The 14,790-nt window shown below is 36.7% G+C and overlaps 1 pseudogene; it reads right to left on the bottom strand.

Moving 5' to 3' along the window:
- Positions 1 to 6,689: 6,689 nt before the first annotated feature.
- On the bottom strand, positions 6,690 to 7,642 carry LOC119042123 (olfactory receptor 51F2-like; annotated as a pseudogene).
- Between the last annotated feature and the right edge of the window lie 7,148 nt (positions 7,643 to 14,790).

The raw sequence follows: 14,790 nt of genomic DNA, 5'->3' as shown, positions 1-14,790 counted from the left end.
CATTTGCTTAGGAATTTTAAAATTTCTTTGAAGCAGTTTGTGTGTGTGCATTGTTCTTCATATGAAAATGTTGCACCCCCTTGAGTAAAATTTATGTCCAAGTACTTTTATTCTATTTGATGCTATAGTAAATAACTTTTTTTCCTAATTTTGGTTTTTGATTTGTTCATTGCTAGTATATAGAAATATAATTAATTTTTTATATATTGCTGTTGTGAACTTTGATTAAGTCACTTACTAGTTTTAACAACTTTTAGTCCATTTCTTAAAATGTTATCTTTAAAAAATCAGATCATATACTTATAGAAATAGTTTTACTTTCTCCTTTACAATCTGGATAGATTGTATTTCAATGCTTTTTCTAGTTGACTGGCTAGAATGTATATAATGTGAAATAAATTGGTGAAAATGGACATCCTTGCTTTATCGTAGGGGAAAGCATTCAGTCTTTATCATTTAGTATAATGTTACTTGTGAGTTTTTCATAGACATCTATTATCAGTTGAGGAAACTCCTTTTTCTACCTAATTTTTAAATGTTTTTATAATAAATTGGTGTTGATTTTGTCCAAAGCTTTTTCTGCATCTATTCACCTATTAGGATTATCATGTGGCTTTTGTAATTCATTCTATTGTTTCCCCAATGTTAAATCAACTTTGCAATCTTGGAATGAATCCCACTTGCTCGTGATATGTAACCCTTTTTATATGTTGCTGGATTTTGTTTCCTAGTATTTATTTAACTGAGATTTACATCTATATTCATAAAATATACAGGTTTCTAATATTCTCTGCTAGGTAAAATGGCTTCATAGAAGAAGTTAGAGTGTGTTCCTTCCTCTCCGTTTCTTTGGAAAAGTTGTAAAAAAATGATATATTTTTAAAATATTTATTTATTTATTTATCTTTAGAGGGGAAGGAGAGGGGGAGAGAAACATCAATGTATGGTTGTCTCTAGTGCGTCCCCTGCTGGGAACTGGCCTGCAGGGAACTGGCTTGCAACCCAGGCATGTGCCCTGACTGGGAATTGAACCGCGATCCTCTGGTTTGCAGATCTGCACTCAATCCACTGAGCTATACCAGCCAGGGCCAAAAAATGGTATTTTTTTAGGTATTTAGTTAATTCATCCATTTAAACCTGGTGAATCCATCCATCTAGATCTAGCTTTAGTGAATCTATTTAGACTTGTGTTTCTTCTTTGGAAGTAATTGGTAAAATTATTAATTCAGTGTCATTAAAGAACCAACTTTTGGTTTGTTGACATAATCTATTATTTATTCAATTTTCTATTTTATTAATTTCTACCAAAATAGTCATTACTATTTTTCCTTTTCTTTTTTTATAAAGTATTTTATTGATTATGCCATTACAGTTGTCCCATTTCCCCCCTCTTCATTCCCCTCCACCCTGCAAACCTTCTTCCACCCACATTTCCCCACTTTAGTTCATGTCCATGTGTCATAAGTTCTTTAGCTTCTACATTTCCCATACTATTCTCACCCTCCCCCTATTTTCTCCCCATTATCTATGCTACTTATTCTCTGTACCTTCCCCCCCCCTTCTCCTTCTCCCACTCCTGTTGCTAACCCTCCATGTGATCTCCATTTCTGTGGCTCTGCTCCTGTTTTAGCTGTCCACTTAAGTTGCTTTTGTTTTAGGTGTGGTTGTTAATAACTGTGAGTTTGCTGTCTTTTTACAGTTCATATTTTTTGTCTTCTTTTTCTTAGACAAGTCCCTTTAACATTTCATGTAATAAGGGCTTGGTGATGATGAAATCCTTGAACTTGACCTTATTTGAGAAGCACTTTATCTGCCCTTCCATTCTAAATGAAAGTTTTGCTGGATAGAGCAATCTTGGATGTAGGTCCTTGCCTTTCATGATTTGGAATATTTCTTTCCAGCTCCTTCTTGTCTGCAAGGTCTCTTTTGAGAAATCAGCTGACAGTCTGATGGGAACTCCTTTGTAGGTGACTGTCCCCTTATCTCTTGCTGCTTCTAGGATTCTCTCCTTCATTTTAATCTTGGCTAATGTAACGATGATGTGCCTCGGTGTGTTTCTTCTTGGGTCCAACTTCTTTGGGACTCTCTGAGCTTCCTGGATTTCCTGGAAGTCTATTTCCTCTGCCACAATGGGGAAGTTCTCTTTTATTATTTGTTCAAATAAGTTTTCCACTTGTTGCTCTTCCTTTTCCCCTTCTGGTACCCTTGTAATTCAGATGTTGGAATTAAAGATGTCCTGGAGTTTCCTAAGCCTCTCCTCATTTTTCTGAATTCTTGTTTCTTCATTATTTTCTGTTTGGTTGTTTCTTTCTTCCTTCTGGTCTACTCCAATTATCTGAGTCCCAGTTTTCTTTCCATCACTATTGGTTCCCTGTGCATTTTGTTTCATATCACTTAATGTAGCCTTCATTTTTTTCATCTAATTTGTGACCAAAATCAATGAATTTTGTGAGTATCCTGATCACCAGTGTTTTGAACTGTGCATCTAATAGGTTGGCTATATCTTGGTTGCTTAAAAGTATTGGCTCTGGGGCTTTGATTTGTTCTTCTGTTTGAGCCATAATTTTTTTTCCTCAGGTCATGCCTATTATGTAAGACGGGCAGAGCCTTAGGTGTTCACCAGGGTGGGGTGACCCAGTTTGCTGGGTTGTGATGTTGTATGTGGGGGCAGGGTCAGAGAGGGAACAATGGCTCTTGCTCCACTCTTTCTCAGATTCTAGTCCCCTCTGCTACTTCTTACAAGCAAATTGGGCCCTTCTGGTGCTGATTCCTGGGTGGGTAGGCTTGTATACATTCTAGGACCCTGTGGGTCTCTCCAGTGAATTCTCCTGTGAGGTTGGGAGTCTCTCCTGGCACCTCAACCTCCACAAGTGTTTTAAATCAGTGGTTTTAGGTTTTATTTCCTGTCGCTGGGGCCCTGGGTTGTGCAGTCTGTCTTGCTGCCCATTTTTGCCTGGTTTATCTGTGTGAAAATGTGTTTCCATGGTCAGCCAATCACCTTGCGTGCCTCATTGGGTCTGCCCATTGCCTCCCTGTGCCCAGGTCTGCCAGTCACCATCTTTTCCTGCTGCAACCCTTTTCCACCTGCTGCTGACTTCGCCCTGCTTACTGGTCTGGATGAATGGTTGTCCGACTTTTGTACAGTTCAGTTTTCTGTCTGTTCTGGTTGTGTCTTTATTTCTAAATTTATGTTGTCCTTAATTTTGGTTGTGTGAGGAGGCACATTATTTCCACCTACACCTCCACCTTGGCCAATCAATTTATGTTTTTCTTTTTCTTTTTTTTTTAAACTTTTTTATTGATTATGCCATTACATTTGTTCTATTCCCCCCTCCATGCTGCATGCCCCTCCCCCACCATGTCCCCCTTTAGTTCATGAACACGTGTCTCAAATTCTTTAGATTCTGTATTTCCCCTGCTATTCTTACCCTCCCCCTATCTATTTTCTATCTACTGTCTATGCTACTTATTTTCTGTACCTTCTCCCCCCTTCACCTCCTCCCACTCCCCTGTTGCTATTCCTCCACGTGATCTTCATTTCTATGATTCACTCCTGATCCAGGTGTCCTCTTAATTTGCTTTTGTTTTAGGTGTGGTTGTTGATAACTGTGAGTTTGCTGTCCTTTCACTGTTCAACTTTTTTATCTTCTTTTGCTTAGGTAAATCCCTTTAACATTTCATATAACGAGGGCTTGGTGATGATGAACTCCTTGAATTTGCTCTTATCTGAGAAGCACTTTATCTGTCCTTCCATTCTAAATGAAAGTTTTGCTGGATAGAGCAATTTTGGTTGTAGGTCTTTGGTTTTCATGACTTGGAATACCTCTTTCCAGCTCCTTCTTGCCTGTAAGGTCTCTTTTGAGAAATCAGCTGACAGTCTGATGGGAACTCCTTTGTAGGTGACTGTCCCCTTATCTCTTGCTGCTTCTAGGATTCTCTCCTTCATTTTAATCTTGGCTAATGTAACGATGATGTGCCTCGGTGTGTTTCTTCTTGGGTTCAACTTCTTTGGGACTCTCTGAGCTTCCTGGATTTCCTGGAAGTCTATTTAATGGGGAAGTTCTGCCATAATGGGGAAGTTCTCTTTTATTATTTGTTCAAATAAGGTTTCCACTTGTGACTCTTCCCCTTCTGGTACCCCTATAATTTGAATGTTGGAACGTTTAAAGATGTCCTGGAGGTTCCTAAGCCTCTCCTCATTTTTTTGAATTCTTGTTTCTTCATTCTTTTCTGTTTGGCCATTATTTGCTTTCTTCTGGTCCACTCCATTGATTTGAGTCCCAGTTTCCTTTCCATTACTATTGGTATCCTTTACATTACCATTCATTTCAATTAGTTTAGCTTTCATATGTTTCTCTAATTTGTGACTAAAATCAACCAGTTCTGGGAGGATCCTGATAACCAGTTTTTTGAACTGTGCATCTGAAAGTTTGGCTATTTCCTCATCACTTAGATTTATTGGCTCTGAGGCTCTGAGTTGTTCTTGAGCCATTTTTGGTCTGTTCACGCTGGTAAGTAAGTAAGAGGGGAGAAGCCTTAGTTGTTTACCAGGGCGGGGCCACCCAGGTCGCTGGTTTCTGACGCTGTATGTGGGGGCGGGGTCAGAGAGGGAGCAATGGCGGTCCTCTCCGCTAGCCCAGTTTGTCCGTCCCTCCACTCGCCCCGGCCTGTTTATCCAAGCAGAAATGTGCGAGCCTGCTGCCCCGCGCCGACATGTGGTCTCAATGCTCGCCTCTTCACTGGTTTATCTGCACGCAAATGCACGACCTACTGCAGACAGACAGCTGCACCTCTTCCCTGTGTGCACCCGTAGCTAACCCGTGATCCGCGCCTTCGGCTGCTTGCACGCCACCAGGTCAGGGATCTTTTTGGTCAACCAGCTTCGCTGCTGGCTTACCTGTTTAGCCGAGCGTTTTTTCCTTGTTTTCGGACTCCGTATTGTCAATTTTCTGTGTGGTCTGGTTGTGTTTATCGTTGTTAAAAATAGTTGTTCTTAGATTTGGTTGTGCACAGAAGCAAGGTGGGTCCACCTACGCCTCCATCTTGGCCTGTTTTTCTTTTTCTTAAGTTTTATTTTCCCTTTTTCTCTCCAGTATCTTAAAGTGGAAGTTTAGGTAATTGATTTTCAGTATTTCCTTTTTCAATAGAGGCATCTATGGCTATAAATTTTCTAATAAGAACTCGTTTCACCTTATTTTAATTTATCTCAAAGTATTTTCTAATTCCCTTTGTGGTTTCCTTTTTGGACATTGATTATTTATGAAGGTATTATTTAATTTTCAATATTTATGAATTTCTAAATTTTTGTTATTAATTTATAATTCAATTTCATCTTCTCTCACTTCTCTTGGAGCTACAACCTCTCTTTACAAGCATGGCACTAGACTGGATAACATACAGTATTTTCAGCTTGCAGCTCTGCCTTATGATAGAGCTGGAAAAGGGTGATTGGCACTCCAGTATTCTCTGACTGCCATATCTGGAATTGAGACTCTATTATATATATAAGTGGAGCTGAGTGGATAAAGAGAGCTGCTGACTTCTTGACTACACTCACCAAGAATTTAGCTTTCATAATTGGAGCTGGGATATGGGGAATGAGAAATATTGTGGCCCGCCCTTCTTCAAAGATACTATAGCCATACACTGAGAGCTGGTAGGGGTGGGATGGAGAAGTGGGGAAGGAAGCCCTGTGTTCTTGGCTACACCTATTTGGAGTGGAGCTATCAATAGGCTGAACTATGGGGAAAGGGAGAGGCAAAAGCTGGGTGCAATTCAAGTGAACAGTGACTCTCATTGTTCTCACAGTGATTTAACAGATTTTCTTAAACAGTCTTTCATTTGCAGCATGCACTTAAGGCAATTTCCTAAGAATTTAAATTCATGTACCTGTATCATACATAGTTTTTGCTATTTATAATAGTTTTCCTGGGAACAAGCTCCCAGCTCTCCTCTTGTTGCCATTCTGAATGTTTATCTCTCTAGTTCTTGACTTTATAGTTCAAACAACACATTGTTATTGTTTTCTGATTGTCTCAGGTTGGATTACACATTCCTTTTATATATTCTTATTACTCCTTCTGCTCATATGTATAAATTGTAACACATCACTCAAAGACTCCAGATTTTGATTGGCTACTTTTCTTATATACATATTTCACTAATTGTGACAATATTGTGTTTGTCTCTGACACTTTACCATATTGTACAATTTTCAGAAATAGTAAACTCTCAGTAATTAAAAAACGAATTGATGGTAATTAAATTATGCACAAGAATTCTAAATAAGGATCTAATTTAATCTAAGATTAAACAAAACTTAACTTTTTATTATGTATACTTTACAAGAACAAAACAGGACAGATATGAGTTAAGCATAGTTTTAGAAGTTTGGTCTAGCGGGCAAAGTATTCATTTTAGCTATTGCCATTCATGCTTTCAAAACTTTACTAACATTTTCATAATATTAGGGTGTTTCATTGGGCATTCCTAAGGAGTACTTGTAGATTAGTAATAGTTTTATTGAAAATAAAAAATACATTTCTGCCAAATGGCATTACCCACCCAACCCACCCCACCTTACCTAGTTTTTCAGTTGTTGGGTCACTGATAGAAAAGATATTATCGATTAAACACTAGGTCTGGGAAGTGATAACTAAGGAGTAGATTTTATTGTAGAGGAGTTAGATTCAGACCTCAGACACCCCAGGAAAGAGGACTTTTTTAATGGCTCTGCGGATCTGCTTGGTTTTCACACTATAAATAATGGGATTCATCACTGGTGGAATAAAGCAAAATACACATTGGCCATAAGAGTGTGTACATAAGGAGGTGCCTTTTTTTCCAAACCTATGGACAAAGCACAAGCTAATGAGAGGGATGTAGAAGATAGCAACGGCACCTATGTGGGAGATACAAGTGCTAAAGGCCTTACGACGCTCTTCTGGGGAAGCAATGCTTAAAATGGTCTTGATAATCAGGATATAGGAAAGAAGGATAAAGATGGAGTCCACTCCTGCAGTGACTATGAGGGCAAAAAATCCTAAAATACTGTTGATCCTATTGTCTGAACATGAGAGCTGGATTATATCAGGGTGGAAACAGTAAGAATGATGGAGTACATGGGTTTGGCAGAAGGATAGTTTTCTGAGAAGCAGAACCAAAGGCATTAGGATCACTGTCCCTCTGACAAGAATTGCAAACCACACTTTGATGATTCTGGACTCAGTCAAGATGGTATTGTATCTCAGCGGGTTACAAATGGCAATGAAGTGGTAAAAGCCATTGCTAGGAGTACTGAAGACTCCATAACAGTAAAGAGTTGAATGAAGAAAGTCTGGACAACACAGGCATGGAAAGTGATCTGTCTTGCATTGAACCAGAATATGCCCAGCAAAGTGACTAGTGTTGAAATACACAAGCCCAGGTCAGTGGTTGAGAGCATAGAGAGGAAATAGTACATAGGTTCATGGAGACTTGACTCAGTGATGATGACAAATAGGATTATGCCATTCCCAGAGAGGGCAGTTATATAGCAACAGCAGAAGGGGATGGATATCCAGGCATGGGCAGCTTCTAGTCCTGGAACTCCCGTCAGGAAAAAGATCAGAGAAGAGGAAGTGATGTTAGGAAAAGACGACATGATTACTACAGAATAATAATTCTGTTGATATAAACTGTCCTAGAATGGGAAATGAAAACACAATTCAGCAATTTTGTTATGACTTATATTAACTGTAGCTACATAAATCAAATTGGACATTATTTTTTCCCTTTGCTCCTCAGTTTTTATTTCTTTTCTTTTTGCTATATTGATCTTTTCTCCATGATTCCGTTTACCAATTTGCAATAGGAAATCTTTTTTTTTTTTTAAATCTCAGAGGTACTTTTTGTTACCTTCTACTTCAACCTTAAGCATTTTCTTTTCCTCTTCCATTGTACTCCCCGTGTAGAGAAAAACTGGATCAAGATATCTGAAAATACTACAAATATAATAAATATCTCAAAGTAAAATTAGTTTTAACAAGAAAGAATGATTATTTAACAAAAACATGAATGTTGAAGTATTATGTTAATACTAGTACATCATCATGGAATTTATACATTTTAAAGCTATATAGCCTTTCAGAAAATAAATTTATTTAAGAAAATAATTTTACACAAGTCAAAAAATATCCTATTTATTATTTCCTGGTCAATGGATATTACCCCTCTTTTGCTATGGTTGTTTTTAGTGTAGGGTTACATTTCTGGTCTTCATTTTTTTTCTTAGCTATTGTCTCTCTGTAGTTGTGTTGATGCATAACTAATAATGAACATTCTCTATAATATCACCTTTGACAGTTTTTCCTTCCAGAGTCAATTTTATTAAATTTCAGGGCTAAGAGTAAACTGGCTGTACAGAGGCCTGGTATTAGATACCTCCTTCTATAGCCTAGTGTTTTTGCAATCATTGCTACCCTTTACTCATATATAGTTTCAGAAAAATATACTTAAAGAGCATGTCTTCATTAAGGTAAATAACACATTTGAGCTTTCACTGTAACATTAGATCACATCTGGTATAAGACGTATTATGTAGGCGAGGTCCTGGGTAGCTTTCTTCTTCCTTTCTCCTTTCCCATATTGACTTAATTCTTGTGATCTAGTCCCCTTATGTTCTGGAAATCTTGCTAAACTCTCCACTAAGCCAATGTGGTGGTACTCTGAATACTGTAAATTTTCTTCTTTTTGAGTCTCAAAGACTATTTGCTTTTCTCATAGCCTCAGTCATTAGCTGGCATCCAATTGGTCCTTCATGAACATTCAGAATCATGCCACTTACCACTTGATTTGGAGAACACATGAGGAGGGACCCCCAACCCCCTGGACTTATTTATAAAAAGTTGTATTTATTCTCACATGTTTAACCTTCAGTCAACTTCAAAGTACTCTCCATTTGATGCAATACACTTAACAAAACTTTTTTTCCCACTTCTCAAAATGGTTTTTGAATTTGTCAATTGTGACACTGTTTAGTTCTTCTGTCGTTTTTTGTTTCACCTCTTCCACATCAGCAAAATATTTCCCTTCAAGAACTTTTTCCATGCAGGGACATAGGAAAAGGTCGATAAGAGATTAGGTGACTAGGGAGGGTTGGGCATGGGTGTCACGCTGCTTTTTGTTCAAAAACTGCTGAATGCTCAGTGTGGTGTGGGCAGGTGCTCTCATAAATCACCTGTCGTGAAATGTGCAAAGGTGTTGAGTCTTAAAAAAATTCACTGAAGCTGAACACAGCCACTCACAATGATGCTAACTTATTCACTGATGTTACAGATGGATTCCTAGAACACTCACCTAGTGAGGGAAGCCTGTATTGTAAGGGGGCCACCCTCCAGAAGGTAATTTGGTCCACCTGGGTTTTTTTGGTCCACCCTTATACTTCTATAGCTTTGTTATACCTACCCAGTTTTACCGTCTTAGTTATTAAAACATTTGCCTCCAAATTGTAGTGTATGACAGCTCTTCTACTTATTTTAGTGTTGACTACTTTTTGTTTAATCCTCAGCTACTATTATTGCCTGCTAGTCTCAAATTTTATACCTGCATTCACAGGCTACTGAGATCCCACTATATCTCACATCTGAGGCTGCTCAGTGTGGGTTCATCACAAAAGAGTCTCTTGCCTTTGGTGTTATCTAATGTTAATATTAAAGATGATTGAATTTCATGATATCCATTATAATTTTCTTGTTCTATGCAATTATAGTTTAAAAAGACATCACAGAAATAAGCTTGAGGGCATTACTCAATATCCTAAATATGTAAGAAATATAGAAATGGCCCCATGCTGAAAATAATAAATGTATATTATAATGATTACGATATAGTTACTATGCTGCTTATAAGCTGATTCATGAAGTTCATAATTATTAACTTTATAATTATTTGACTGAAAATTATTTAATGAAAAACATCAATTTCTGACTCAATTTTCTAGCATCATTTAAAAATTAATATGCAAAACTAAAAATCTCTTACTGGAAAACATTTTAAAGGCCGCACATATAGAAAAATGGGGGAAGGTCATAGAAAAATAATGATCTTGAGGCTAAAACAATCAATCTAAATTTAAGCACATTTTATTTAAATAAAATAAATTAACAGGAAAGTCAATATTTAAGGCCAGTGTCCTCAGGCAGGAATATAACAGCAGTAGGGTTCAGGAAGAAATACAATTTGGGTCCCTGGCTGGTGTGGCTCAGTGAATTGAGTCCTGGCCTGCGAAACAAAGGGACACTGGTTTGATTCCCAGTCAGGGCACATGCCTGGGTTGCAGGCCAGGTCCCCAGTCCAGGGTGTGCCAGTGGCAACCACACATTGATGATTCTCTTCCTCCCTTTCTCCCTCCCTTTCCCTCTGTCTAAAAAGAAATAAGTAAAATATTTAAAAACAACAATTTTGGTTTTGGAAACTTCCTTGAAGGTGGTCTAAGACATTGGCTTTAAATATCTTAATTTACGTTTTTGTGTAATGCAGAATCTTAGAATTTTAGAATTAGAAAGTATCTTGGAAATGTTTTAGTTCCTTCCACAAAATTACATTAACTTTGTCAAATTATTTTCTGTTTGTGTGAAAAAGATTAATTTTATTAGCCTTATTACTGACAAGATGAATTGAAGGAATAATGATGAGTATATAAAAAAAAAGAACACTTAGAAATTATAAAGTTTATAATTAGCCAGGAGGAGAAAACTAAGCACAAACAGATCATTGTGTTTGAATGACTAAAGTATTATATTTGAGAAGAAATTCATTTGACCTGTGTGCCGTTCATAGGATAAACCTTGAACCAGCAGAAATGATGCTAGTAAGATGTTAAGGAGTGTTCTCATGTGTGGAATGAGCCAGAAACAGTGCAGTAGTGACCTTCCAATACTACATGACACAATGGTCACTTTGTCTAAACAGAACTGCTGGAAATGGGATGGATGTATTCATTTAGTCTTTCAGCAAACCTATATCACACATCTACTGCAGATCAGGGCTGGAAAATTAAATGTTAAGTAGAACAATGTGCCTATCCCTAAATATAACTAGTCAACTAGAGAATACAGACAAATTAAGACAGAATTAGAGAGGGTAAAGAGTAAATCTAGCATGTATGAGGACAACAACAAGCTCTTTGTAGAGAATAAAAACTTGTTTTTCCTAATTTATGATGCCTAGATTGAAACCTGAATTCTGAGTTGTCATGAAATGGATTTGTGTGCACACGTGTGCATGTGTATGTGATAGTTAATTTTATGTGCCAGTTTGACTAGGCCACAGAATGCCCAACTATGGGGTTAAACATTGTTTCTGGGTATGTCTGTGAGGGTGTTTCTGGAAGACATTAGCATTTGAATCAGTAGATTTAGTAAAGCAGATTACCTTCTCCAATGTGGGTGGCCTTCATTCAATTAGTAAAGTCCTGAATAGAATGAAAAGGCAGGGGAAGAGAGAATTCTCAATCTCACCTCACTCAAAGCTGAACTGAGACATCAGTCTTCCTCTGTTTTTGAACTGAAATTTATACCATCAGTGCTCCTGATTTTCCTGCTTTTGTATTTGAACTGGAACTCACACCATCAATTCCCTGGTTGGACTTCAAAGGCCTTCTAAGTTGGACTGGAACTATACCACTAGCTTTTCTGGATCATCAGCTTGCAGATGGCATGTTGTGGGATTTCTCAGTCTCCATAATAATGTGAATTTCTCATAAAAATCTCCTTATCTTTCTTTATCTACCATCTATCTAATTTACCTATCTACCTGTCATCTATCTCCTATTGGTTCTGTATCTCTGAAGAACCCTGACTAATATAGTGTGAAAAGAGAAAAAACATAATAGTAGCAACAATTTTGGGATGGAGGACTTAACAAAATATTTTTGTTGTTATTTTCTCATTGGTAAACTGGAGATGATAATAGTTACAGTGACTTTGTGAGGTAGTGATACCTGTCATTTTTAGAATCTCATGATGAGTCAGGCCTGGCACTATATAATTCACATGAATTAGTTCATTTAATTGAAAAATCATATTGCTTATAAAATTTGAGTTAGAGAGATAAACAATTTGTAATATTTAATACCCCCCAAAAGTTAGGCTTCAAATTCCATTTTTGTAAACTCAAAATTTGTGATAGTTCCACCATGCTCCATATCAATGCTTCTCCATGGTGGTAATCCTGGCAGAATAACATTAAAAGGATACACTTTTGTATTACATGTACATATATACATTACTTAAATTTTAAGAATTTATATTATTTTTTCTCTTCAATAGCCATATACTCTCATTGCTTGTTGTCTCTAAATAGCCATAAAAATGCATAGGTATTAGGGTTTCAAACACTTGATGTTTGATGGATTTGTTCTTCACTTTCTAATTTTTGTTGTTCTATTTAAATTTTATTTTCTTGTTAATATTCAAGGGGGATAATGAGCCATCATTACCTTACATGTTAAATTATTAAAGCTACTGGTAAAATTAATGGTGTATGTTATATAATTAGACCTACTGGAATCATAGAGTTGAGCTATAGATACTTCAATTAGATCTACTCATTTTTATAGACACTGCTGACATAGTTAATATAAGTTAATTGATGTCAAATTCACCTCTTTGTTATCAACCTGACATGAATGTCTTAATATCTTTAAGACCATTAAAGTGTAACCCTGGCTGGTGTGGCTCAGTGGATTGAGTGCTGGCCTGTGAACCAAAGGGTCACAGGTTTGATTCTCAGTCAGGGTACATGACTGGGTTGCAGGCCAGGTCCCCAGTTGGTGGTGAGCCAGAGGCAACCACACATTGATGTTTCTCTCCCTCTCATTCTCCCTTACTCCCTTCCTCTAAAAATAAATACATAAATGAAATCTTTTTAAAAAGACTATTATGGTCTATTATTCTGAATGGAGCAACATTATCCCCACTAGAAGAAAAGGAAATAAATTCTCATGCCCTGCTACTAATAGCTTATTATTCATTTTGGACATTATTTATCTCTTTGAAGCTCAACCCTAAGATTTGAGCATCTACCCCAGACATCCCATAGTTTATGTTTTCACTTACAGAAGTCCTATTGTCCTTGCTTTATATGGCAGAATTCTATACTGAAAACTCAAATTAAGTTTTTAAGTTATTTGTAATCTCCATGTCTAGCACCATGGAAAATAAATTTTAGACATATTATCTGATCTAAGGAATACCAGCTAGATCAAATTAACCACATACCTTGGATTTTTTAATCTTCAGAATTGTTTATGATTTTTTTCAGAATGGAAATTCAGTACATTGGAAAGAATCTCTATTCTTTCTTTCTAAGCTGTGCTGAAACAATACAAAAAATACCAGGCCTTTTCTGTTGTAAATTCTTAAATCAAAGACAATTCCACAGCATCTTGTGTTTGCATAGTTGTTATTTTAAAATTTTTTCTTAGAAATGCTTTCTCTAATAAGACCAAATCTCTTGCTGTGGAATGATCCCACGTAAATCTCCTAACATTAATGCATGTTCATTGTCTCTCTGATATCCATGTACTTACATCAAGTGAAGATGATGAGGAACAGACAGGGCTCTGAGGTCCAATTCAGCTTCATAGTAGAGGGTATCTATGGTGAAACCATTCTCAAGAGAGTCATTTACCTATCATGTAATCCTGTTCCTATGGGGTCTTTCTGGCCAATTGTATTTGCTTCTTTTGCCTTTGTGCTCCAGAGTCACTCTGCCTGCCTAACTATTTTCTCTTCAACTGGTTTTATGTACTGTAATTGCTGATTTTTTGACTTGCTATGATTAATATTGAAATATATGCCAGAAACATACAAATATTGAACAAATATAAAAAAGTGAGTGAATATAGTTTTTATAACTATTTTAGAAAGGAGACCATTGAAATAATTTGATCTCTGCTGGGATTTTAGATCCAGTTATTCTACAGACAGAAAGACTTTGAATGGACACTAAAATTTTATATAGTGAATACTACATTTCCGTTGACTTGCATTATTAATTCCAATAATATACATACCATATTTTCAATAGTTGTTTTTGAGGGGCTTCTTTCATTTTCATTTTGCTTTTCCCTATCTACTATTATATCAGCTGGTTTATAATTTTATACCATGTTTGTGGTAAAGTAGAATTACTATTTAAAGATTTCTGTGATTTGAATTATTCAATGTATGTGTCTTTTATTCAGTTTTCTTGAAAGAGGGAGTATCTGTAATAAACACTTTAATGACACTGCAACTTGGCAAATTATATTCTTCAATAAGCTAACTTAAAGCCAGAAACTATTCTTATTAATGCTTATGGTCTCTCTATCTGTCCTACTACCTGGCTTATAGTAGATGCTCAACATATATTGTGTCAGAATATGAAGAAGAATATGATGTGAGATTATGTCTTTGGCTTTATTACTTCTACTTTTATGGCCACAAAGTCTTGTGCTGGTGGTGCCTTGTGTGGTAAAGTGTGCCACTACTTTATCATTCTCTGTAAAGAATTGAGTGTGTGAAGTAGTGCGGGGCTATAAGACTACCAAAATCTGGAGCATTGGGTGGGCAATGAACTAAACTGTGGTAGAGTCTTTAGTGACTATAAGCTGATATGCAATGAACTTGGGGAAGTAATTCTTACAGATACTATTCCATAGCATTTCTATGTCTATAGATAGAAAACATTCCAGAAGTAGTTTATGAAATACATACTATACATTTAAAGAGAACTAGCCAATGGGGTTCGGAACCCCATGGGACTAAT

The sequence above is a fragment of the Artibeus jamaicensis genome, unplaced genomic scaffold (assembly GCF_021234435.1).
Source record: "Artibeus jamaicensis isolate MK-2021 breed Jamaican fruit bat unplaced genomic scaffold, CSHL_Jam_final contig_64, whole genome shotgun sequence".
Taxonomy (NCBI): domain Eukaryota; kingdom Metazoa; phylum Chordata; class Mammalia; order Chiroptera; family Phyllostomidae; genus Artibeus; species Artibeus jamaicensis.
Note: the sequence above shows the minus strand (reverse complement) of the source record. Positions and strands in the feature narration are given on the sequence as shown.